The 11,574-nt window shown below is 38.9% G+C and overlaps 1 protein-coding gene across 3 annotated transcripts in view; it reads left to right on the forward strand.

Moving 5' to 3' along the window:
• Wasf3 (WAS protein family member 3) overlaps positions 1–11,574 on the forward strand; it is a 140,930-nt gene that overhangs the window by 54,367 nt on the left and 74,989 nt on the right. For 2 of the 3 annotated variants that reach the window (XM_023715105.1, XM_012514725.2), the window contains exon 2: positions 4,172–4,266. The gene's annotated coding sequence lies outside the window, so the exon portion shown is untranslated. Of the gene's footprint in view, positions 1–4,171; positions 4,267–4,937; positions 4,959–11,574 lie in introns of those variants that run through there. The other variant, XM_004631043.2, reaches the window with a different exon arrangement.

Below are 11,574 nucleotides of genomic sequence, written 5' to 3' on the forward strand. Positions count from 1 at the left end.
GATGATTACCAAAGATGAATCAAGAAGATATTAGAATTTTCAATAACAATATCAGTTCATGAAATTGAAAATATAATTAAAAACTTACCAACAAAGAAAAATCTAGGTCCTGATGTTTTGTGAATTCTACAAGAAATTTAGAGAAGATTTAATGCCAGTTCTCTTCAAACTCTTTAATAAAATCGAAAGGAAAATGATGCTAACTCATTCCTAGAGGCGGCAAGTATTACCCTGATTCTAAAACCAGAGAAAGACACAACCAAGAAAGAGAACTACAGGCCAATTTCCCTAATGAATAGAGATCCAAAAATTCTCAATAAGATACTAGCAGACAAAATTCAACAAATCATCAAGAAGATTATAAACCATGACCAGATGGGATTTATCCTGAGAATGCAGGATTGGTTCAACATACACAAATGAATACATGTAACACACCATTATCAGAGACAAAAATCACATGATCATTTCAGTAGATGCATTGATAAAGTGTAGCACCCATTCATGATGAAAACCACATAGAAAATGGTAATATATGGTCTTCACTTTAATCTGACAAAAGCCATCTATGACAAACCAAAGGCCAACATACTAAATGGAAAAAAACTTAATGCTTCTACTCTAAAATTAGGAACAAGACAAAGATGTCCACTATCACCACTTCTTTTCAGCATAGTTCTGGAAATACTAGCCAGAGCAGTTAGACAAGAGAGAAATAAAAGGAATAAAGATAGTAAAGGAAGAAGTGAAATTATCATTAGTTGCAGATGACATGATATTCTACATAGAAGACTCCAAAAACTCTCCCAAAAGACTTCTAGATTTAATAACCAAATACAGTTGCGTGGCTAGATACAAAGTCAGTAGTTAAATATCAATATCATTCTTGTATACAAACAACAAAGTTATTGGGAGAAAGTTATGGAAACCACACCATTCATAATAGCATTTGAAATAATGAAATACTTAAGAATCAATCTAATCAAGGAAGTAAAAGGTATATACTCTGAGAAAAGATTTATCTTTAAAAATATTCTTTGTTTTAATGTAGATCTCCTGAATTAAGGCTGAAATGCAGTTTATGCTTCTGTGCAGCCTTCCCCACCGGCAGTCCTTCTCTACTCCACTTACATCCTGTGTACACCTCTCTTAAGAGTCCTGGTTATATGGAATACTACCTTATTTTTTTACTAATGCTTTTTCTCCTGGAGGGGTAAAAGGTGCTTGCAGTTAGAAGTGGGGCTTTGGTCCTTTAAGAGTAGGCACATAAATGCTGCCTTATCCATAATGAAAATGTGTTTATTGAGAAGATAGAGGCACAGGTGGATGAATGTGGTTTTAATAGGCTCCATATTGAGGGCTAGAAACAATTTGGGTACCTGGAACTAAGAGAGAGGTGGGCCTTCCTGGTAGCAGTGTCCCTGTGTCTTAGTTACTCTTCTCTCATTGCTGGGACAAATACCCGACGCTCAAAATGAAGGAAGGAAAGGTTTATTTAGCTCACAGTTACTGAAGGTTTCAGTCCATACTCATCTGGGTCCAACGCAGAGCAGCACAGAGCAGAAAGCAACCTTTCATGGCCGTGGCAAAGAGCAAGAGCCCAAGGGAGGGGTAGCAGCAGCTCAAGCAGTTAGCTTCTCTTCCCACCTTACACTATAATGCAAATTACCTGCCCCAGGGTAGGGGAAGTACTCACACCTATGGGTACTTCCCAGTATTTACCCACCTATGGGTAATCCCAGCAGTACTAAGACCCATAATCCCAGCCTTGGATCACACATAATCCCAGTGGATCATGAGTTAACACAAACTCTAGAAGTCCTCACCCCATGACTGCATGAGGCTTTGGGGGGACAACTAGACACAAACCATAACACCCTGTATTAAAGTTATGCATGTTGAGGTAATTCTTTTTATTATTTTTCCTGTACTTTAGGGAAGGGTCTACAGGGTGTTCAGGGTCTCACGACTAGATTGGATTTGTAGTGATTGTCCTGTTTGCAGCCTCCTAAGTGCTGGGATTATAGGTGTGGTCATCAGTTACCTTCTCAGTGTGCTCCCGGGGGGCGGGGCCGGCACAGCAGGCCCAGGAATCAAACCTGTGGCCCCTGTGCCTTTAATCTGCTGAGCTATTTGGCTGTCCCTGAGGTAATTCTTTCTGGGAGACTCAGAGTTGCTTTTGTTCCATATGGAAATTGCCTTTTGCAAGCCTGTAGGAGGCTCATGATAATTGGCCATAGGGGTTGCTGTCATTACTAGTCAGAGCTTAACATGCATTTGAATAGAATCCAAATGATGGCTTTCCATATAGGAAATGTGCAGCCCTGAGCTGCCAGTAGTGCACCTCTTAGTAGATGTACTGTGTTTTGCACTTACAGCCTTAACCTCTAGCTTCAAAGGAATTGAAGATGTGCTTCCACTACAAGATGACGCAGGTTAATTCCTTGAGACCTTTATGGTTCTTGACTTACATTAGAAATGTTACCACCTCAGTAGGAAATAAAAATGTGTGTGTGTATGTCCAAAAAGACACAACCTGATACTCTTAAGGAGAGTGATTCCATAGACAGACAGATTCATCCTAACACTTCTTTTTCCTAGTAGTGTTGTCCTGGATAATTCACCTGATCTTCAAATCCTTCAACTACTTCTGAAGAGTAAATTAATTGTGAGATGAGAGCACTGTGATTGGTTTTCACTAAAGTATTGACCAGATAATAACTTATCACAGAAGTAATGATTCTGTAACCTTTCACATAGATAGGAAAATTCCTAAAGATAAATGATTGTCCAGAAAACACATACAATGTTGGAAACTTTCCTTATCCCTGGGCGCGATTGCAACCACAGTAAGCTGGATATAACTGTCTCTAGGGAGGTGTTTATAGTGTGGTTACTCAGCATCAAGTCAAATAATCTGATTTGGTGGAGGTAAAATGAGATCTGAGTAATCTAAAACTAAGGGATAATTTTAAGTAAGGTGACTTATGCTAATTACTTAGAAAAAGCTCACTTCTTTTGTGCCACATAATTAAGAGTGTGTTGTACAGTTGCTTCTCAGGAAGAAAGCTGCTTTTGATTTTAAGTAAGCAAAATAGGACATGTATAAAACAGAGTAGCACTGAATGATTGAGTTTTTTTCCCCTCATATTTTGAAAAGAATCCTGGCAGTCTTACTGTTGTTCTCAAAATCTATTATTATGCATGTTGAGGTCATTCTTTGTGATAGACTCAGAGTTGCTTTTCTTCCATACGAAAACTGCCTTTCCCAAGCCTCATTTCTCTTCTTGATTTCTCCGAATCTATTTGGCATACTCCAACCTGCTTTTGGACTACTTTGTTCTTGCATCTACCTTTTCGTATTCAAATTACAAGTACTTGTCACCCAAATAAGAAGTCATTTTTGTGTATTCAGTATTTGAAGAGAGGCTGCCTACACAGCATGCTTGGTAAAGTTCTGCTGAATGAACAAGCGTCTATTGAGTAAATTTCTCCTGTATGTAATCTTCGCAAATAAATCATAACTATAAGAAACTTTTTTTATTAGCTCAGAGTTCTTGCAGCGTTCTAGCACATTGGCAACCACTATTTGTTGGATTGCCCTGTTGCCTGGCTGCTAATACCCAGTGACCTGGAAACACTTTATAGAGTGTTTATGGATCTAGTCAGTAGGCTTAAAATCTTTAGTCCTCTTTCTCCCCATGTGTCATTGAAATACTTATAACATCACCAAGTTTTTAAAAATTAAATTTAAATATTGTTAGAAAAATTAATATAAAGGCCCTCGCCATGTATAATTCTTATGTGAATGATAACTGTTTAATTCATTTGTGAATAGTAACAAAGCTTAAAATGCATATGTTGTTGAATATATGAATTGAGCAGTTCAATTGAGTATACCTGTAATACATTTGACTTGTTTTCTGCCCTTGGGCTGTTATTAACTATGAATTCTTAATTTCAGAGTTTATTCCAGGAGAGGGAGTTGGAATTACACAGGAATCCACATACCGTATTAGCTTCTCGCTTAAACTAATTAAAAAAGAACTAGTTCTGGGATTGGAACTCCCTTGGTTAAAATGTTAAAATGTGAAATTTGAATTTAAGACTTTGTTGAAGACTTGAAAGCATTTTGCCTACTCATAATTTTGTTTTTATTTTTTCTTTTTAGTTTTAATTTTGATTGCTGTTAAAACTGATATCTAAGCCAAAGTGGTGATGCTGCCTGAGGGAAGTCCCTGCAACCAATAAGTCAACAATTACATGGTAAGATTCTGTGCCTTTCACCCTTAGTCATTTAATTTCTGTAACATTGTAGTCTAGAAATTTAACTGGAAACAGGATAGCATATCTTAATATTTAATATTAAATTTTTGTATATATTAAGAGCATCAGACGGTACTTTAGAGTTTTGATTCTAATCAGCAGTTCAGGACTTTGAAAGAAAAATGTGACTTGATACATTTCATATTAAATTATTTGGTGTCTGAAAAATACATCTGACTATCTAACTTGACTTACTGAGCTGAGACCTTTACCTGGTTGTGGTGGTGCATGCTACTCAGGAGGCTGAGGCAGGCGTATCACAGTGAGTGTGAGGGTAGCCTGGCCTATACAATATGGCAGGACCCTGTCTCCAACCAAACCAAACTAATAACCAGAATCTCGTTAGTAGTGAATAGTTATAATAAATCAAGGTTTTAAAACCTTTAAAGCTTGTCAGTTTTACTGTAATTTACTCTGAACTTAATCGTACCATCTGTGGCTAAAATGAGTTCTCTGAATTATTTATGGATTTTAGTGAGGGAATAATTGAAAAGGAATGAGACTATCAGACTAGTAGGGCAAGTCATTCCTCTGAGCCTCACCTTTCCTCATGTGCAAAATGGTATCACCTGTCTTGCTTGTTTTACAGAGTTGTGCACAGTCAAATGAGTCAATAAGTCAACAATTACATGGTAAGATTGTGTGCCTTTCACCCTTAGTCATTTAATTTCTGTAACATTATAGCATGTGGAATCTTCCTCTTTTTTTTTGAAGGCTAGGGCAAGAATAACAAGGCTGTGGGCTTTTGAGATGGTGTTGAGAGAAAACACAAGGTAGTGAGAGTACTATCCCTAAGCCAAAAGACTTTTATCTCAGTCTTGTCTCAGTTTGACCTTGGACATTCATTGTACTCATTGACCATAGGAAAATTGAGTTTGGTTTCCATACTTTCTTATACATATTTATAATCTTTGACCATGGAATTAAGCTGGAAATCAATGTCTAGTATCTGGAAAATTCCCAGATATTTAAAAATCAGTGATCATGTTCTGAAAACCCGTGCATCAAAGAATAAATCTTAAAGGAAATCAGAAGCCATTTTGAATTGAATGAAAATTAAAACAATATTTCAGAGCCGTTGGGAAACAAAGCATTACTTAAGGGAAAATTTATACTGTTAAATTTAACTTATTCTTGAAAACAAAATTTTCTTTTTTTTAAAATGTATTTGGTACAGGGTCTCACTATGCAGCTCAGACTCATAGTGATCCTCCTGTTTTCAGCCTCCCTAGTGCTGGGATTACAGGCACGCACCACCATGCCTGGTCTCAGTGGCCGGCTCAGTGCACCCAGGGCCAGGGCTGGCGAGGCTAATGGTGCTGGGGATCGAACCCCATTAAGGAGGTTGTTAGTCTGCTAAGCTATCTTGCTGGCCCTGGGAACAAAATTGTTGAAATAATAGTTCTAAACTTTCTACTGAAGAATTCAGAAACTGAGCTGGTTGGTGGCATAGTTCAGTGGTATAGAGCTTGCCTAGCATGCCCAAGGTCCAAGGTTTAATCTGTAGCAATGGAGAAAAAAAAATCACAGCTAAACAGCAAAGTAAATCCAGAACAAGAAGAAGAAAGGAATGACAACAAAATTGATTAAATAGAAAACAACAACAAAAATGGTAGAAAAAAGAGATAAAATGTGAAAATGGTAGAAAAAGAGATAAAAGAGAAAGGCAAAAATATTTCTTACCAGAAAAGTAAGTGGGTGAATCACTACAGATGCTACAGATTAAAAGGACAATGATGGACTATTATAAATCATTTAATGTTCATACATTTCTGAACTTAGATAAATGGACAAAATCCATCAAAACACAAGCCGTCAAACTGCACCTAAGGAGAAATGAATGGATAACCTGAGGAAGACTTTATTTTATTTTTTTTGTGGAACCGGGGATTGAACTCAGGCCCTTGCGCTTCTGGCAAGCACATATTCCACTGAGCCATCTCCCCAGCCCCTGAGTAAGGCTTTATTAAGAATTTGAACTGGTAATTAAAAACTCTTCCACAAAGAAAGTGCTGAGCATCTATGACCTGACAAGGGAATTCTACTCACCTTTAATACTGGTCATACACAAATTCTTTAGAAAACAGAAGGAGAGAATGTGAGCTTGTTTTAGGGTATAATAACCATTATTATTCTGATGCCAAAAATATTGTTTCAATATATTATTAGTAAGTAAAAAACAGTTATGTTGTGTAAGTCTACTCATCCTAGCACAGGACGATTAGGTAGAGAAACATGGAAGATGATTTTTGTTTTTTTTTTCAGAATTGAGTAGAGGAAAAGATAATGGATCCTTGTCACAAAGTCCATCTCTTCTGAAAGGTGATTTACAGTGGTTTTATAGGCAGTTGATAATATTTTCAGATTAGTGGGCATCTTCCCACAGGTTGGATGATTCACATCTGAACCTTCCTCCGAGGCATGACATGATTTCAGTTCTGTGCATCTCAGAGACAAAGATCATTATTGCCTTATGGTATTCCTGTGGCTGTTTAGGTAGCAAGAATAAACAAGGAGGTGGAAGTACCTGTCCCTCTTGCTGCCCCTCTTGCTGATGGCCAAATTCCAGTAATGAACAAAAACATCCTGCGGCTCAGTTAATTGCATACAGACTTCCAGTTACTAAGGAAAACAACTTTAATGCTCCACTTTAGTTTCTCTCCGTCAGCTCATTCCCATTCCACATTCTGTGGGATTCAGGTCACCCTCTCAGATCTATTTCCTGCTGAATAGGGACTTGGCAAGGGTAAATGGAATGGAACCACCTTACCTGATAGGACTTAAATACTAATAGCTATTTGGTGGCAGCTTTCTCCACTTACAGTCTAGGGTAGATTTGATGTGTATTTAGTAATGTAGCACAGGCAGTATGAGATCATTTTGATAAAGTAATTTACAACCTGAGCACAGTTAGTCAGATCAAGAAATCATATCCCAGATGGTCCTGCTAGCTAAAACCAAAGGGGGTCTAATACTCCAAAGGAGGACATGTGGATTTCCTTGAAATTCTGGAACATTACTACATATTTATTCACTTGCATTTCAACATTCTCCAACCTAACTTTTTTTTCTTACCGTTCCTGTCGGTTCCTAGTCAGATGGTGATAACTAGCAAATACTTCCATCTAATTTCCAAACTTAATCAAAATATAAAACACCAAAATTTATCATAGTGCATAAACATTTAGAAAGCATCTCTTGGCTCTCAGAGAAATCAGTTGTATAATAGATAACCCTATTTTAGTCATCTTGTTTAGTAGGGAGCAGATTTTGAAGGAACATAGGTTTTGGCATCAGTCAAAACTGGGCCCAATTGTAAATCTGGACTAAAGCATTATCCTTCCTCAGAGCAGTCAAATAAAACAGAAAACAAAGGGGGCTCAAAGGCTGAAGGTCACTTTTCCTTTTAGTTAGAGGAGTTTGCTGGTTTTTCTGATGGAGCGTTCTTTCACTGGGTACAGTCCAGTTCTTGGAGTTTTGGTAGTCAGCTCCTTGTTCTCGCCACATTTTGAACAATGTTTAGTCCCTGCAGGCAAATGTTTATAGAGATTCTTTCAGTGGACTTGGAAGAATCACAGTTCTGCACACTGTCACATTATTGGTTGTTGTTAATAGTGCCAGTATTACAAGTATTTTTATTGGTTGTGTATGTATGCTAATGACATAGGGAAAAGAAACTCCCAACCTGCTAGATAGCTGGGATGAGTTTATGTTCTCTAAAATCAAAGAATCAATTTTAGGAACAATGGAGGTTAAGAGTAGAATATATTTAATGGGGAAAGAATGCTTCTGTTAAGAGACAGAAAGGGACCCAAGTGGGTTACCAAGAGACCTGCCTTTTCTAGGGATTTTTATTTTTACACAGCAAAACCATGTCATGAGGTGGATTCAAGGTGGGAGACATGGGAACTGGAAAGGTGGGCATGAGGCGGAACAAAAGTATGGTCAACCTATAGGATTACAAGTATAATTTCTCAGGTATAATAGATTAAATTTGAAACAAATGGGGAAAAGAGTCTCTTAGTAAGTGAGGCATGAATATACAACAGGGTTTTTTCCTGGAGGGGGTTGAATTAGTGATTCTGGCTTTCTCAAGGTGATACAGACCTATTTAGAATATCAATCTCTGATGTTTGTCCTTAGGGAGGTACATGGGTGTGGGTACATTTGTTTTATCTTTTGTCTTGCAGCTTGGCCCACAGCTGAAGTTTCTCTCCCAGTTGCAGGGTATCTTGTTTTATGCATTGGCTCCTGAGGGCCTAGCTGTGCATGACTGCCTATAATATTTCTATGTAATTCAGGTGCCTGCAACATTAATTCTCATTATTATAATATTCTTCATTAATAATACTAAGTTGGCTTTCCAGAATTCTGTGGGGGCAAGGGGAACTGTAGAAACTGCAGCAAGCTATGATTGAATTTTTCCAACAACATCCAGGCCTTTCTCTGGTCTAGAGAGGGAACCTTGGGCTATAGGTTAGCACCATAAACAAGTTTAAAAGAGGCAGGTGGCACCTGTGGCTGACCATTGTGTGCAATAGTGAGAACAGCTGCAAGAACACAGCTATCACTATTAGAATAGTGATAGAAGAGGGTTTTTCATACCATAAATGTGGTAAATAAAACCAGAAAAGGCCTCAGTTCAGTCTAAGAGTTTCAAAAAAGGCCTTAATATACATGGTCAGTTAATTTTTATATGTGACCCTGTTTTGGCATTGGAATCGTTGTCCCACTAATCATTCACATTTCGTAATCTTTACCAGGGCCTGGACCACCAGTCAAAGCTGTTACTGAGGCAGAGGCAGGTATTCAACTCCCACAGAGAGACTGGAATCATCCCCTGTGAAACTCTGCATTCCATCACTGCTATCCCAGATTCTCAGGGCGTCTTTCTTAAAGAGAAGATCTTCTTCATCATTACCATTAGGGTCACAGAACTCTCCTCATGCCTGAGAATCTGCTTCCCTACTTTTCTAGATTTGGAAACTGGTTTCTATCAGTATTATGGTGTGCAAATAGTGTATTTTGTTGAATTCCAGTAAAGCAGGCAATGAATGAAACTTTTTTTTTTTTTTTTTTTTTTTTTCAGAACCTGGGATTGAACTCAGGCCCTTGTGCTTGCCAGGGAAGTGCTTATTCCACTGAGCCATCTCCCCGGCCCTTTGAAACTCTTAATCTCTTACTTGGTAGCTGGATGAGCTCACTGTGTGGAGGCTGTGCCTGATGGGCCCAGGTGGATGTGTGCCACTGTGTTGGTGATATAGTGGGAGATGTGTGAGATCTCAGAAACACTGAGAACACAGTCTCCAAGCCTGGGGCTTATGTTCCATATCATAAACACCTCTTGCCACTGGCCCTGCAGCAGTGCCGCTACCTCCTGCCATCTCAGTCACTCCAAGCGCCAGGTGTTCTGCTCCTCTGAGTTGAAGTTGTGCTCTGTGGCCACCTGCATTGCCTATAAGCTTGCCTGTCGTCACCATGATTGTTCCTCCAGCCTAGCACCTGCCACTCGGTACGCTGGCTCTGGGCTTTACCCCACAGCAATCATATTCTGGACCATGCAAAGGCATTGCATACCACAAATACAGTCTGGTGGTAAGGATCTCTAGTGCACACTTTTATATTTGCATTTGGCACAGCCTTCGTACCGGTAGGAGTACAGCCCTGAATAATTGCTCAGTGACTTAGGATCACTTGTCTTAAGCTCACATTTGAGCTGCACTCATATCCCACGAGCACTTGGCCTTGAGAAAGACACAGCTTCTGTTTTTCTTCTTTCCTGACCATCAGTTCGGACAGACTTTGAACTTCCCAGCTCAACTTCATGCATACCAGCACACACAGAGGTACCACTTGTATGGACCCGGGTTAAAGTTCAACAGTATCATCTGCTAAATTCCTAACCCAAATGGTGTTTTTAATCATTCCAGTCGGGTTACCCCGATGGCAGAGAAAGAAACTTCCTGGCTCCATGTAGGAGCAACATACTAAATGTGAGAGCTTATTAGTTCAACCAAATCTTAGTGGTTTGTGCCAGTAGTGTGTGTGCTTGGGCAGCCTTCATCATGACTGAGGAAGATGGCCTGCATCAAGAAGGGTTCCCTAGCAGCACACCCATGTAATAAGACATAGCAAGTTAACATTAGGCCAAGTAAGTTAAAACACAAGGTATTGAGACAATGAAAGTAACTTTATCCCAAAAGTGTTTCAGAGGAGAAAGTAGAAGACTTGTTACAAAGACTGTCTCATGTGAAATCTAATTTCAGGTGTGTTATTTTTAGGCAGTTAATAGGCATTTGCAGACTGGTAAGCATCTTCCGTCACAATAGGTGGGCTGTATAATTCACGTCTGAGCCTAACTGCCTAGTCACAGGTGCCTTGCAGTTCTGCATATCAGAATAAGAAAGATCATTATCTTATCAGGCTGTTATTGTCACCAGATATTTACACGTTATTATGGTTTGTGTCTCGGTGTCCTCCGAAAGCCTCTTGCAGTTATGGGGCAGACTTCTACAGTTTGTGATTAATTCATGATCCAGTGCTGCTGGAGTTATGGGTGTAAGTGCTATACCCAGCCTGAGGCAGACAGCCTGAATGCAACATAAAGGAGACAGACTTGCTCTCTGTGGCCATTTCGTTGCTGTAACTGCTCCCATTTGCTCTTACTGTTTTGCTGTTTTCTACTGCCATGAATGGCTGCCCTCTTCCATGTGCTACTCTGCCTTGGAGCCAGCTGAGTGTGGACTGAAACCTCCACAAACTGTGAGCTAAATAAACCTTTTCTTTCTTAATTTTGGGTGTTGGGTATTTCGTCCCAGCAGTGAGTGAAAAGTAACTGAGACACATGTTAACACAATGGACAAAAGATTGTCAGTGAGGGGAGTCTAAGGCTGTCTTACTGATTGCTAAACCCCCTGTGATGAAGGAAAGCATTCTCTGTGCTCCACTTCATTAGTATGAAATGGATAGTGCATCTTGCCCAAGTGCCACTTAGTTCAGTAGTGCAGGGTTGGTTCAATACCTGAAAATCAGTATGATTGACAGCACTAGCATGAAGTAAAGAAAAATAAATTTTTTTTTTATTTTAGAGAGAAAAAAATACAACAATTTCAAAACAAGATAATAGGACAGCAAAAATAATTAATACATTATATTGTTATTTTCAAAGTAGTTACTCAGAGTACAAGATATAGGCATGAAATATCAGTCAAACAATATTAGCACAAAAACTTTTCTTTTCAGTGAACT

Source organism: Octodon degus, unplaced genomic scaffold, assembly GCF_000260255.1.
Source record: "Octodon degus isolate 3935 unplaced genomic scaffold, OctDeg1.0 scaffold00038, whole genome shotgun sequence".
NCBI lineage: Eukaryota > Metazoa > Chordata > Mammalia > Rodentia > Octodontidae > Octodon > Octodon degus.